At 45.1% G+C, this 12,909-nt stretch overlaps 1 protein-coding gene across 3 annotated transcripts in view; it reads right to left on the bottom strand.

Moving 5' to 3' along the window:
- Positions 1-10,609: 10,609 nt before the first annotated feature.
- ZHX2 (zinc fingers and homeoboxes 2) overlaps positions 10,610-12,909 on the bottom strand; it is a 78,415-nt gene continuing 76,115 nt past the window's right edge. For all 3 annotated transcript variants that reach the window (XM_074887278.1, XM_074887287.1, XM_074887269.1), the window contains one exon: positions 10,610-11,885. The gene's annotated coding sequence lies outside the window, so the exon portion shown is untranslated. The remainder of the gene's footprint in view (positions 11,886-12,909) is intronic.

Genomic DNA, 12,909 nt, shown 5'->3' with positions numbered 1-12,909 from the left:
TAGAGTTGCACAACCCAGAAGGGAGTAGGACAGACAAGGATGAAGATGTTGCCGAATAGTTTTGAGGAGGCCCTGGTTTGGCATCTCTTGGGTACAGCCTTTCCCAAGGAGTTTCAGGGAAGCCTCTTGGGATGTTAACTGCTGTTCCTGTAGGCTGTAGAGGGGAAGGTAGCTCCTGATCTGCAAATAAAGGGGCAAAACCTTGGTGTGTGCAGAGGGAAGGTTCCTAGCTAGAGAGCAGACTTGTGTGTGCTTGCAGCATGTGGAAGTTTCACTGGAATAGTATCAGAAAGAAATTGTGTGTGTGTAGGGGGAGTTCTTGCAACATGAGAATATTTCATTTGGATGATGCTGATGAGGATGAAATGTTTCAGGTTTTTATTTCTAAAATGACTTTTCAGCTAGGTTAGAATATATGATAGGTTTCTGTTTGCTTATAGAGCTCAAATCAACCCTTAAAAGCTGAAATTGGAACCTACTGTTTTGATTGGAGCAAATCACTTCTGCAGCCTTTGTTTCCACAAATGTTGTGGTGGTTTTTTACTGCAACAAGTTAAAAGAAATTGGTATTTGTGACTCTTGCCTGAGATGGGACTTGCATGTTGGAAAAAGGCCTAACTTGGATCATTGTCAACAGCTTTCTGTGAGCAGGGAGTACCTCGAGAGGTTGAAGAACCTATAGCTTCTGGGTGGAGAGTTTCTGCATTCCTGGTGAAAGCTTCCTAGCGTGTCTGCTGCTCTCACTGTGGTAGTTACAATCCAATTTTTAGTTTTCCTGTATATTTCAGTTGGAGCAGTATTATTTCATTTAAAGCTCCCTTCCCTCTTTTTGGTCTGAAACTGCACTCTAAGAATTAGGGCCAAATTTAATGTTTCACAATAGCACAGGAGGAAGAAGAGAGGGGTATTCTCAGCTCTACTGCATTGTACCCGCACCCGCTGCCTGTGTTCTGCAGAGGCAGGGAAGACTTACAGGAATGATCAGATGCACCTGCAAAATGTAAATCCTCATCAATTTAGAAAGCCTGAGCAGGCTGTAACAGGGACTCTATCCGTTGCCTGCCTTGACACCCATCATGTACAAAGAGCTCCAAACCATTTTCAGAAGTTGAGTCTTGATACTTAAAATCATGTGCCCAGTAGCAATATTGGTTTTATAGCAATTTATAATCTTTTTTTGCCTCCTCTGTTGGCTGTCATAGAGGCAGTAAATTACCAATCTCTCTTTTTTTTTTTTTTTCATCCCCTGTAGGTGATAACTAGTTTAATACCTCTTCCCTTGCTTACATCCATCTCTGTTTTCCAGATAGCAGCCACTTGTTCTCTCAGATGGTCTGATGAATGTAACTAGTTAAACTCAGAGTAATTGCCCTCAAATGCCACACTGGCTTTTGGAGCCTGCTGCTGCTATTTCAGAAGAAGAGCATTTGTGCTTTCAGTCTTACCCATTTTTTTTCTAGCTGTATTAATTGAGTGTCTAATGAATTCTCCAAACATCCTCATTTCTACTCTTCAGAGCCACCCCATGAAGACATACATGGGCTGTTTTGGGAGCAGAGGGGAGTGTGAAGGGCCACAGCAATGGCATGTCACTGCAGAGATACCACTCTTCCCAAGCAGAGGGAAAGCTATCATTAACCAAATGGTGAGCTCGGCTTGCTTCTCACCTGGACTGTCTGGCACTGGGAGATCTCACCAGGGTGGAGTCCTTGGACAGACCATTGCCTTCACAAGAGATGGATTTTTGGGGTTCATACAGCCACCTGTTAAGAAACAGCTTTTCTCATCTCTAACAATGCATTTTCCCTCTCTCTTGCACCCATCACTCTCTCCTTTTCAAATTATGAATTGTGCTGTATAATGTATTTTTTAAGAAAGGAGAAAAAGCAAGGGCAATGATACAAGTTGATGGTATTTAACCTTCCTGGGCAAGGTGATAGTATCATTGAAGGAAAAAAATCCTCTATCAATCAGAGATGTACGTGGTGTGGTGATATTGCACTTGAAGGTCTAGTAAATCTCTTAAGAACTGTATCAGTCTAATTTCTTTAAAGCAGACAGATAACAATAGGCCCTACAGCTGTATTATTTGGTTGAGTAGCTAAGTGGATAGGGGAACGTTTTAGCTGGATGCAGTCCCTGTGCTGAAGGATCTCAGATAGCTCTGTAGCTGCTATTAGAGCACAGCTCACCGAGACCAAGTAATTACTGTATAATTTAATGCCAATACAAACAACATAAGCTAATGCATTCGCTCCCCTATAGAAATGCTTTGTCCTCTAAATCTGCTCCTGCCAGTTCCTCAAAGTCATCCTACAGCTTTTCGTGTCCCCTCGTGCATCTTAAATGAGATCAATAACTTCCTAGGCTGGCTCTAGTGGAGTGGCTCACTCCACAGAGCTGCTCTGTGAAGCCGAAAGCAATGCAATCCTAAGGAAATCCTGCTGAGTAAGGAGAGTTTCTGTTCATGTGTAATCGAGTCGTGATAAGGCCAGCTAATAAAGATAAGGTTCTCAACAAGTGGCACGGGACAATGAGCAGGGAAATGAAGTATGGAAAACTCTGTGATTAATCATGACCCCTGGCTGCATTGTTCAAAGAAAAAAACACCCAAAGAGATGTGTGGGCATGTTAGTGAAGGGGAGGGAAAGCTGGAGGAATCTAGGGGAAAGAGTAGCAAGCAGGAAAGTATCTACCTCTGTGACCATGAAGGCAGCACCCTGACCCTGTGTCTAAGAATAGTTTAGTCTTGATGGCTCCGTAGCTGAAAGGCAAGAGGGAATTCAATCCCACTTGTATGGGTTGGTTTGTTTTTTAATTCGTGGAGAATATGGGCTTGTTCCTGCTCATTCTCTGGAGGGGCTTTGGTGGAATGCAAAGGGCCGGGCAGTAGAGGAGGTCAGGAGGAGCACCCTGCCCTGGAAGAGCCCATCTGCAGGGGCTGGAGCGGCAGGGCAGGGCTGTGCGTCTCCAGCCAGCCAGAGCGCGGAGCAGGACAGCACATGGCATCTCCTTTATATTTGGTGATCTTTAACTCAGCGCTGTTGCCGCTGCCAAGATCGCTCATGCTGGATACGTATCTTACTGTATTTCTGCTGTTTTTTTGACCCAAGATGTAACTTAATCTGTGGGCCAAATCACTTGCCTGTAAAGCTTTGATCTTTTCCCCTTTCAGAGGAGTACCTTAAAATTGCAAGCTGTGTTAAAGTAAATGCTAAAAGGTAAGCTTACTTTTAGATGTTCCTGCTGGGCAGAGAGCAATTGTAAACCATACATTGCCCAAAGGAGGGCAATTCTGTGGATTTGCATTCATTTCTGAGTATGCCACTGTGTGTCAGGCTTCAGCTTTGCTACGTTTGCCAGAAAACAGCCACTGACTGATACTTCAACCCCAGTAAAGAGCTGGTGAGCACGGGTGGGAAAGGAGAAGGTTGGAAGAAAGAAGTATATTGGTGTCCTGCTCTGCAAGCCCTCTGTCTGAATAGCAGCTGCAACAGATAGGATATGGGCATAATTTTTTTTTTCCCCACCCCTGTACATCTGTCTTGCAGCCTGAACAGTGATGGCTTTAAGAAGCTGGTAGTCTGGGTCATATTTGAAGCATTGATCTAGTGTTGAACAAGCATAACTGTCAGTTAAGAAATTGCTGTCTGCACATGATAATTCAGGAAGAACATAATTCTAAAGAAGTGCTGATCTTTCTTGTCCAAGAGTTTGTTTCTTGGCTTGCTTAGGTGCTGGTGGCTGTGATTCAGGAGTAGCGAATTAAAATCAGTTATGCAAGACATGGGAAGTAGGGCAGTTCTAGCCTTGCATCAAGAAATGGATGGTAAAAGCCTGATAAGCTCTGAGTAACTTATATTTAGTCTCATGCTTGTTACATTTTTTAAAAAAAAAGTTATTGATGCTGTGAAGATGAATTAACTTCAATGTACAGGATGCTGAGGAGACATCAGTTTTGGCTCTACCATCGGAGAACTGGGATGAGGCTCGCTGAGTATTGCTGGAAGAGTCTGTTAACGGGCCAGCAGGACCTGTTCATGTCAAAACTGCCCCATGCCTGTGTCCTTCAGTTCTTTTGCAACTGTTCAGGTAAATCAGCAGCTTTTGTCAGAAAGTTGGGGTTAGGAGGAGAGCTAGGAGTTATGACTCTGGCAGGATGAGGCTGCGGATGGCCACATACAGTGGCTCTGGGAGAGGTGGGAATTGCTCTTTTTCAGAAGGGGCATCAACACCATGGTGAAAATTTAAACACCGTGGGATTTTGCTTGTTGAAGGTCAGTGTGGCAGCATCTGCAGCTATCCTGAATTGGTGGGTGGTGCTTTCACTGAGTGAAACCATTTCTCTCCTGCCAAGGGCCACCTGGAAGTTATTTGTGAGCACAGGAGGAAGGCTCTAGCAACCTGTTTGACTTCAGTTCCCAAGTCACTTGTATGAAGGAAAAAAAAAAAAATCTCCTTTTAAACAAATAAGGGTGTGTAAGAGACTCAAGAAAACAATTCAACCCTCTGGAAGGCCAAACACATCATCAATAAGCCTGTTCTGCAGTATGACTTGCTGCTGCCCAGCTGAGGACGAAGCACTAAAGACATCCTTCAGTGCCACCTCCCCACCGCCTGCTCGCTCAGAGAGAGGCGTACTTCATCTTTGTTTAGATGCTGAAATGCCCTTGAAAGCAAAATCCCCCAAGAGGAGGTGTTTTGGAGATAAATTTGCATTTGGCAAAACCTTGTCTGTGCCGCGGGGCTGCAATGTGCTGTGACAATGGTACCCAGCACTCTGGGATGGCGCTTAACGCAATTACACTGCGGCGCTTCATGGCCAACACTGATGCTCGGTCCAGTGTCCTTCCCTCAGATGGCATAAAATTGGTGTCTGTGAGTCTGAAAAGAGAGTGGCACTGCCCAGGTTCAAGCGTAGGCCAAGTATGAAGAAAACAAAACAAAAACTCAGCAGCCTCCTGTGATTTAGATGGGCAAAACTCATGTGCCGGAGGACAAAACTGTGCTCTTTGGATAAGCGCTTATCGTTCTTGAAGCTGGCACAGCAGAGCAGAGCAGCCCATGCTTCAAAAAGCAAAGTAATTAATTCTTCTTGCTCCCAGCCGCAGCAGTCTCTGTTGTGCAATGCTACACCGCAACCAGGCATGGAGAAACTTTCTTTCCAATCAAAAGAAGTATTCATTTTTTTGCTCTGACACAGCAGGGCTGGTCTTCCTTTTAGTATTACTGAAGACAATGTCTGCCTTGCCTTTCCATGACCTTCAGCATGTGGCTTCATGCTTAAAATTTCCATCCCCCCACATTCAAACACTGGCATTAAAGAGAGAAAAAAAAAAAAGATTAAAATTCCTTTTGTTTAAATCCCTAATAGGGAGCCTTAGAGCATGCTGCCCTTCAGACACAGGGATAGGGCTTGGGTTGTGCTCCTGGGCTCTGTTGGCATCGTGGAAAGCAGGTCAAACCCCAGCCCCCTTCCCTGACCCAGGTGCTCTCTGTTTGCTGTTTGCCTAGCTGTGGTTGAAACCTGGTGGTAGCTGAATTAGGGCTGGAGAAAAGGTTTGGAGCTGTGCTTCCCTGTCTGGGGTACTTCTGCTCTCCCTCTGTATAATGGGGCTAATGATGCCAAAACCACTGGCATCCTATTTGTCACAGCTGCTCCAGATGTGTCCCTCATTCTTAGCATGAGCAGTGCCTCTATCTCCAAATGTGTCACAAGCAATAACAACAACATCAGTTGATCAAATTTAGTGCGGATTTAAATTCCTGGCTGCAGGGAGCTGCCCTGGCTTTTCAGAGCCAGCTCCCCTGCTGAACATCATCCCCTCACCTGGGGACAATTTTGGGGGAGAGCATGGGGGTAACATGGCCCTTCAGGTGAGGCAGCAGCTGATGGGGCTCAATGATTGAAGCTATGGCCAACCCAAGTGAAGGTAAATGTTCCAAAGTGCCTTGGGAGGACCCGGAGCAGACTTGTAGGCAACAGACCATCAGAGAGCAGCCAAATAAGCCTGAATTTGTGTGAAACCCTGGCTATAATGAATAGGCGCTGGGGAAGATCCCTTTATGAAGAGGTTTATCAGTCGGGTGATAAGACATGATGCTGCTGTGTCTTGGGAGCGCGTCGAGGCAGGAGGCAAAGTGAAGTATTTCCACCTTGCTGGAGAACCTCATGGTCATTTACCAGCATTAGCTGATGGCCCCAGCACTGAGATGAGAGGGGCTGCTGGGGTTAGAGGATGACAAAACCCCAAAAGATGTCAGATTGGAACATTTAGGTACAGAGGTATGTTAAATGCCACCATGTGGTAAAATGCCTTTTGGTATTAGTGACTTCAAGTGAGCAGTTTGGAGAGGCCAAAGAGGCTCAATGGCTCTGTTGCTGTCAAGCTGAGGAGAGAGCAATGCTCTTAATACTGAGAGGGATTTAATCACACATGCATGCTAATGTGTTATAAAGCACCCTGGGGCATGCTATGAGCTCCTGCTTTAAAGGGAGGAGAAATTCCCCCTCTGTGGGAATAAAAGAGCAGCTGCAGCAGTGGCCATAAATGCCAGCCAGGCTGGGGAGAGCACTCAGCACCTTCTGCGGCACCCCCCCAAAACAAGGGTCGTGGGAAATGGGAGACAGGGAAGGTGTTTAGGGAGAGACTTAAAAGTGGAGGGAATTAAGGCAGGAAGATGAAAGCTGCTCCTGGAGAACTGGTGGGGGGAAGAGGGATGTCCTGGTGAGATCATGCAGGATGTGGGTCCCTGAGGAGCCCCAGTCCTGGCTCACTCATTTCTGTCCTTGTGTCTTTGCCTCTTGGAAAGGGAAAGGCTTTGAGTGAAAGAATAAGAAACACAGATGAAACGGCAATGATTTGATGCAAATCTAAAATGAAGCTTCCTTGCTGGAAGTCAAGACAAGGCCAAGCTGAACTCCAGCTCTTGCCTTTAGCACGTTTATTCTGCAGTCTTGTGAATAACTACGTATGTGTTTCAGTTTCTCTGTCCATAAACTCGGGTTAGTGGTATTATTCCTTTAACTATCTCATAGATGTGTTACAAAACCAATGATTTTTTAGATTAAGATTGCTGCATGCTAAATTTTACATGATATATTGCACTGGGATGATCTAGACTTTTAAGAAAGAAAAATAAAAGACTAGGGAGAGGATGAGTTTGTGTACCAAAGAAGCTTCATAGATGTCCCACTTACTGTGCCTGAGCCAGTTCGCTGGCTGTGTGGTTCTCACAGTACACTTAAATTGTAAGAATTGTAATACAATTAGAACTATCATTTTGGAGCATCAGGTCTGATTGAAATAATACAATGGAAAAACCCTGCTTTTGCTTACTGCACTCTAGATGTGTGCTGTGTGATTAGGTCTGACAATTACCCGGTCACTCAGCTCTTACCTCCATCCTCGCTAGAGCTTGCAATAATCTGATTGGGATATGGTTCAACTACATAACACTCGAGAAACCCTGCCTTGTTTTTTTATGCTACTTTTTCATTCCTTTGCCATGTATCTCATATTCTCTTGCTCTTGATGCATTCACTTTTCCTCCTGTACTCTGAATATTTTCAGAATTATGTTCAAGAGTCATAACCACTTTCCCTTAGTTACTGATCAAACGAGTACAGAAGTCCTCACTTTTGCTGATCTAAATGGTCTCAGGTCTCTCTTTTTCCTCAGGAGATTATTTTAAAAGTTCCTTTCCATCACTGGGTGCTCTTTCCTTGCTATCAGGATGTCAAATGGATTTCCTAAAATATTGCCTTATATGCCTTTGTAATTAATTCTTTTTCCCCCTTCTGTAAGCTAGTAAGATTTCAGGATGTGTCTTTTTGCTACCTAACAATATCTGAGGGCTACAAGAAGATAGGGAAAGTTTCAGTGATTAGATTTCAGCTAAAGATGAATATAATGCGTAATTATTACTTAGCTTGGTTGCTGTTTTCCTTGTGTATTTCTCTAGATTTTAAGTTATCACCACATAATTATCATTATGGTAAATGGTCACAAAGATTTCTTGCATAACCCAGCACTTCCCCCTCCAGCCTGTGATGGTCTGTGTGGTGCTGGGACACCCCTTCTTCTGAGAATCATCCCTGCAGCTGCTGGGCTTCACCCTGCAGATGCAGACTCCCTGCACCACTCACTGGCTGACTTTCAAAGTGTTGCATTAAATGAAATTCCTAAAGGTCAACATCAGAGATTTGAGGTAAGAAATGGTGCCACTGCAGCAATGTGGTTGAAAAGTGAAGCGGTTTTGGTTTTTTCTTTAAGAAAAGGGGGGGGGGGTGTGAAAAATGAATCATTTCAGCTGCAGAGAGGTTCATAAACACTGAAGTTTCTGCCCCAAAACTTCACAGTCAGGTTGGATGGGGCTTTGAGCAACCTGATCTAGAGAAAGATGTCCCTGCCCATGGCATTGGATGAGATGATCTTTGAAGGTTCCTTCTGACCAAAACCATTCCGTGATGCTGTTATTTTCTGCTGTCCGAGTGGTCTTTCACCGTGACCACATTTAATAAGGTTTCTGTCTGACCTGTCCTAAATTGTGTATCTGTGTTGTTATTCACTTGGAGTGCCCTGACAGCAATAAGGAGCTAATGGCAGCTCATTCACTGAGCAGCACCCTTTCCAGCATTTTATGGACCAGGCAGGAGAAGTAATGCGGGTGTATAATGGAAACCCATCCTCTTGTCAGCATGCAAGCAGACTAAATTAAGACCGTAGAGGCCACCTAATTCAAGTTGTTCCTGGCTTCTAAGCGATGGAATTTTCTACAAGACACATTTAAAAAAAAAAAAAAAAAGCAAAAATCTGATTGTTTTAGTTTTTCTGTGGTTTTGTGTTAACTGGCTTTCTTCTAATCAGAACATTTCAAGAGATGGTGCTGGGTTTGTGTGTGTGGCGGTGGCCACACACAGGACACAAACTTAGGTTGAAACACATTGTGCAAGATGTCAGTCAAAACGTGAGCATCAGGGACTGCTGTTCCTGGGAACCCTGCCTGAGAAAGGCTGTCCCAAGACACCCCCTCGCTGCCGGGCTTTGCGGGCCCTGCTCCCAGCGCACAGTCCTGCTCTCAGCCACGCACCGTGGTGCAAATGCCAGGCTCCTGTGCCAGGGAGGCAAGGCTGGGCGGGAGGAATCTCAGTGTCAGCAGCCTATTTTCATCCGTGTGCAATGAAACCCCACAGATAAGGCCATCCTTAATGGCTGCCACGCACAATGTCCTGATTGTGCCTCACCACTTGCACTCTCCTAGAAATGCAGTCACTGCGTCGGTATTAATTAAAAACAAAGCCTGCTTGCAATGCCCAGTTTGTGAACCTGTTCTGGCAGCCACACTGAAGCAATCCCTGTGGGGACCTGGGTTGCTTTAAGCTAAAGAAAAGGGGCCACCGGATCAGCTTTCCCTGACAAAACCTGGCGCCTGAAGGTTTGATATCACACCCCAACCTGCCTGCACAAAGCTACCCAGTGCTGTCGTTCTGGCGATGCTGGCAAAGGCTGTGCCAGTCTTTTGCAAGCCTGTTTGTTTGCTGTGGAAGAGCTTCAGCTTTATTATCTGTGCAATGACAGACTCCAGGGCTGCTGCTATTGTTTTATTTCAATTGCAGAGATCTTAAATTGCCCCAGTCCTGGCCCCTAACGCCACTGTGTCTGGGGCTGTACAAATACAGAAAACCCAGGTGGGTCTTGTTCTTCCTAAACCTCCTGCTGAGCTCCCTGGGAGTGCTGCTGGTTAAGCAAAGTAGGTCAGCGCTCCAGACACACAGGCATACACACACATCAGAAAGGAGAGATGCAAACTGGAATATTAAGCTGCCAAGTGGCTGTTAAAAACTGTGCACAAGGGCAATTAAAATATTAGCATCATTTCATGTAAGCAAAACAGACAGAAGTGGCAATTAGTTTCAGTTACAACTCTGGAGTCCTGTCCTCTGAGGCATTTTCTTTTTGGCCACCTGGCACTTGCATCCATCGATGTGACAACCCACACGGGTGTATGGACGTGACTGCATGGGCATCCGCCTCCACGCACGCAGGAGTACGATGCACAGTGTTGCATGTGATGGGACATGTGCACATTGTCAGGCAGGAGCAGAGGCAGCCTCCCCACCTCTTGGCATTGGCCTGTGACATGAAAACACAGCAAGCACTGCCCCATCCAGTCACTCCTCTTCAGAAATGAATTAGACAATTTTATTGAAAGTTGCTGAGCCCTTGCCCCCACCCACTGGAAACCTCCCTCAACACTTAAATGTGCTGATGATTATTAAAAATAACTCCATACAGCTGGGTTATGGGGACAGTCCCTTTCATTCATTCAGGTTGTGACTGTAACCAAAAGCCCTGTTCCCAAGTGGTATCTGACCCCCATGCACAGGGAAGAGCTAACACTAGGAAAATAAACATCAGTAGTTCACCAAGTTCACTTTAATCTGTTTAGTGTTGGCCAAGCTGATTACTGCACAACCACTTAAAACCCTAATCAGGGCTTGGAAGACACTGAGCTCTTGTGCATCAGGGAGAGCTGGTGGGGGTCAAGTTTGGGTTTTAAATGGAATTAAAAAAAAAAAAAAAAAAAAAAAGAGACACAAAAAAAGTTACCAAAATGTTTAGCCTTTGTTTTATTGAGTTACAACAAATGAGCAACAAGTTAGAAAAGTTGGATTTATTCAAACTCCCTAGCATCCTCTGTGCAGCGTACTGAAAGGTGGGTAAATTTTTCAAACCCAGCTTGTCAGAGGAATGCACTGGACAGCTCTTGCACCCGCTCGCCTACACACCCACGCTCCTGCTCTCCTTCCTCCTCCTCACACGTGCATGGACAGACACCCCCACACAAATCCAAATTAGCAGTATTTGGAAAAAAGTGCACCTGGGAACCTAGGATTGATCTAGAAATTTAGTGGCAAGGGTTAATCAGAAATTTCTGTTGTGCGCTACAACATCTAAAGCTGGAGGGCAGACTGTTGGTTATGGTGTCCATCCTTATACCAGCCCAAGAAACACAAGTTCGGATTATGAAGCATCTTAATTTCCTCACTCTAACCCCTCTGGGGGTTGTACTGCATGTTTAAACAAAAAGTGCTAAAAAAAGAAACCAAACAAAAAAGGCATTCTAGCCAAATCTTCAGAGACGCACAGCTGGGACTGGCTTGTGAAAAGTAAAGTACAGGAGCTGGAGAAGACTTGTCTTGTAGGAGCACAGAAAAGCAGAGATTTAAATACTTCAACCGGTAGCAGGTGGCCATAAAACAAAACAAAAAAATCAAAACAACAAGGAAAAAACCAAACCCCAACCACTCCAGAACAACCCTCCCCAATCCCGTAATGTGTTTAAGTGGGCCAAAATGTAAACCAGGGTCGGGATCTGGGCTCAGATGTTGATCCGCACCAACAAGACTCCAAAAGACTGCAGATCTGTCTTAAAATGCTTCAGAAAAAATTCTACCTCCCCCACAAAAGACACTTCCCTCCCCAAAACCAACCCCCAAATTTTGCAATGGCATTATATGCAAGAATAACTTGCACCTATCAAAAAGTTAACAAAATTTCCACATTGTACAAATCTGTTCCAGTAGAGGAAGAGGCTGGGCAGGAAAGTGGGTGGGAGAGAAGCTAAGGAGAAACCTATGTACAAGGACCCTTTTCTTTCTTTCTTTCTTTCTTTTTTAATGCAGTAGTAGAACTTTGGCACTATAAACGATCCTGTGATGATGCTCCACGAAAGTATTTCTTGCTGTGCCTCTGCAAGCGCAGTTTGAGACTTGGGAGTCACAACACGCTATCTCACCCCAGGCAGGAAAATAGAGGTTTCTTCTATTTTCAGACAGCATTTCCCCTTCAACATCAGGGCAGTGCAGCTGAGGAGTACCCCTGCAAAAATTATAAAAGCAGCGTATTATTTTTGAAGGCACTATGAACAACTATTTGAACTGTCAACTGTGTCCACCTGCACATGCAGTAGCACTGCATTTTGTATTAACCGTACCCTGAAGCCTATCCCTATCACAGCCTGATGCTGTGGTAGCGTACCAGATTTTTGCTGTATGTAACACCCAGCTAATAACTCCCTACAGATTTCTAACAGGGACATACAGCCCAGCCTCGACTCTGCTGATCTCTCCCTACTATACACCGCAGGCAGATCCTCACACTGGCTGAAAGACCATGTGCACATGCGTTGGGGGCAGCTACTTTGTGGCACAGGACAGGTGGTGCTAAAGACAAGACGACTTCAGGTCTCTCTCCCCCCGTAAATCCTCTCATTAAATACTTTTTTTTTGCATGACTTTAGAAAATAATTATACAAACTGCAAGGCAACAGAAAAAATTGCACATGCCTGTGCTCTGCAGAGCAGCTCCCTGGCTCTGCTGCAACTCCTGTACCTACATAAAGACTGCACCATGGACCAGAGATTAAAAAATAACCCCCCAAAAAACAACCTTCAAATACTCACCTGCCTACACATATCCCCAGTTCCCAGCACAGAGCAAGGGCTCTATGATAAGGATTATGTTCAGCATATTTTTCCCTATTGAGGTGTGTGTGCAAGAAGTGCAAGCACCCACTCAGGCTGGAGCTGCACGCAGCAGCACAAGGCAGATTTTCTGCGCCATCCTCCTCACCCATACTGCAGCAGTGCTTACCAAAACCTGAGCTAACCCGTTACTTCATACCTTTTATGAATGTTACTACTAGGTCTGCTTTTTCCCCCAAAGCAGTGAGCTCTGTCTGGCATCTGCAATGCAGAAAGCAATGTGGTCAAGCCCAGTAAAAGGCCATGGGCTTGCAGCAACACAAAAGGCAAAAGTCCTCCCCATCCTTGTGACCTTCCCTCAGACAGGCCCCTGCTCCTCCTAACTCACTGGAAGATTTTAACTGCTGCTCTTAAGTCCT

The sequence above is a fragment of the Strix uralensis genome, chromosome 1 (assembly GCF_047716275.1).
Source record: "Strix uralensis isolate ZFMK-TIS-50842 chromosome 1, bStrUra1, whole genome shotgun sequence".
Lineage (NCBI taxonomy): Eukaryota > Metazoa > Chordata > Aves > Strigiformes > Strigidae > Strix > Strix uralensis.
This window is presented reverse-complemented; position numbering and strand designations above follow the sequence as displayed.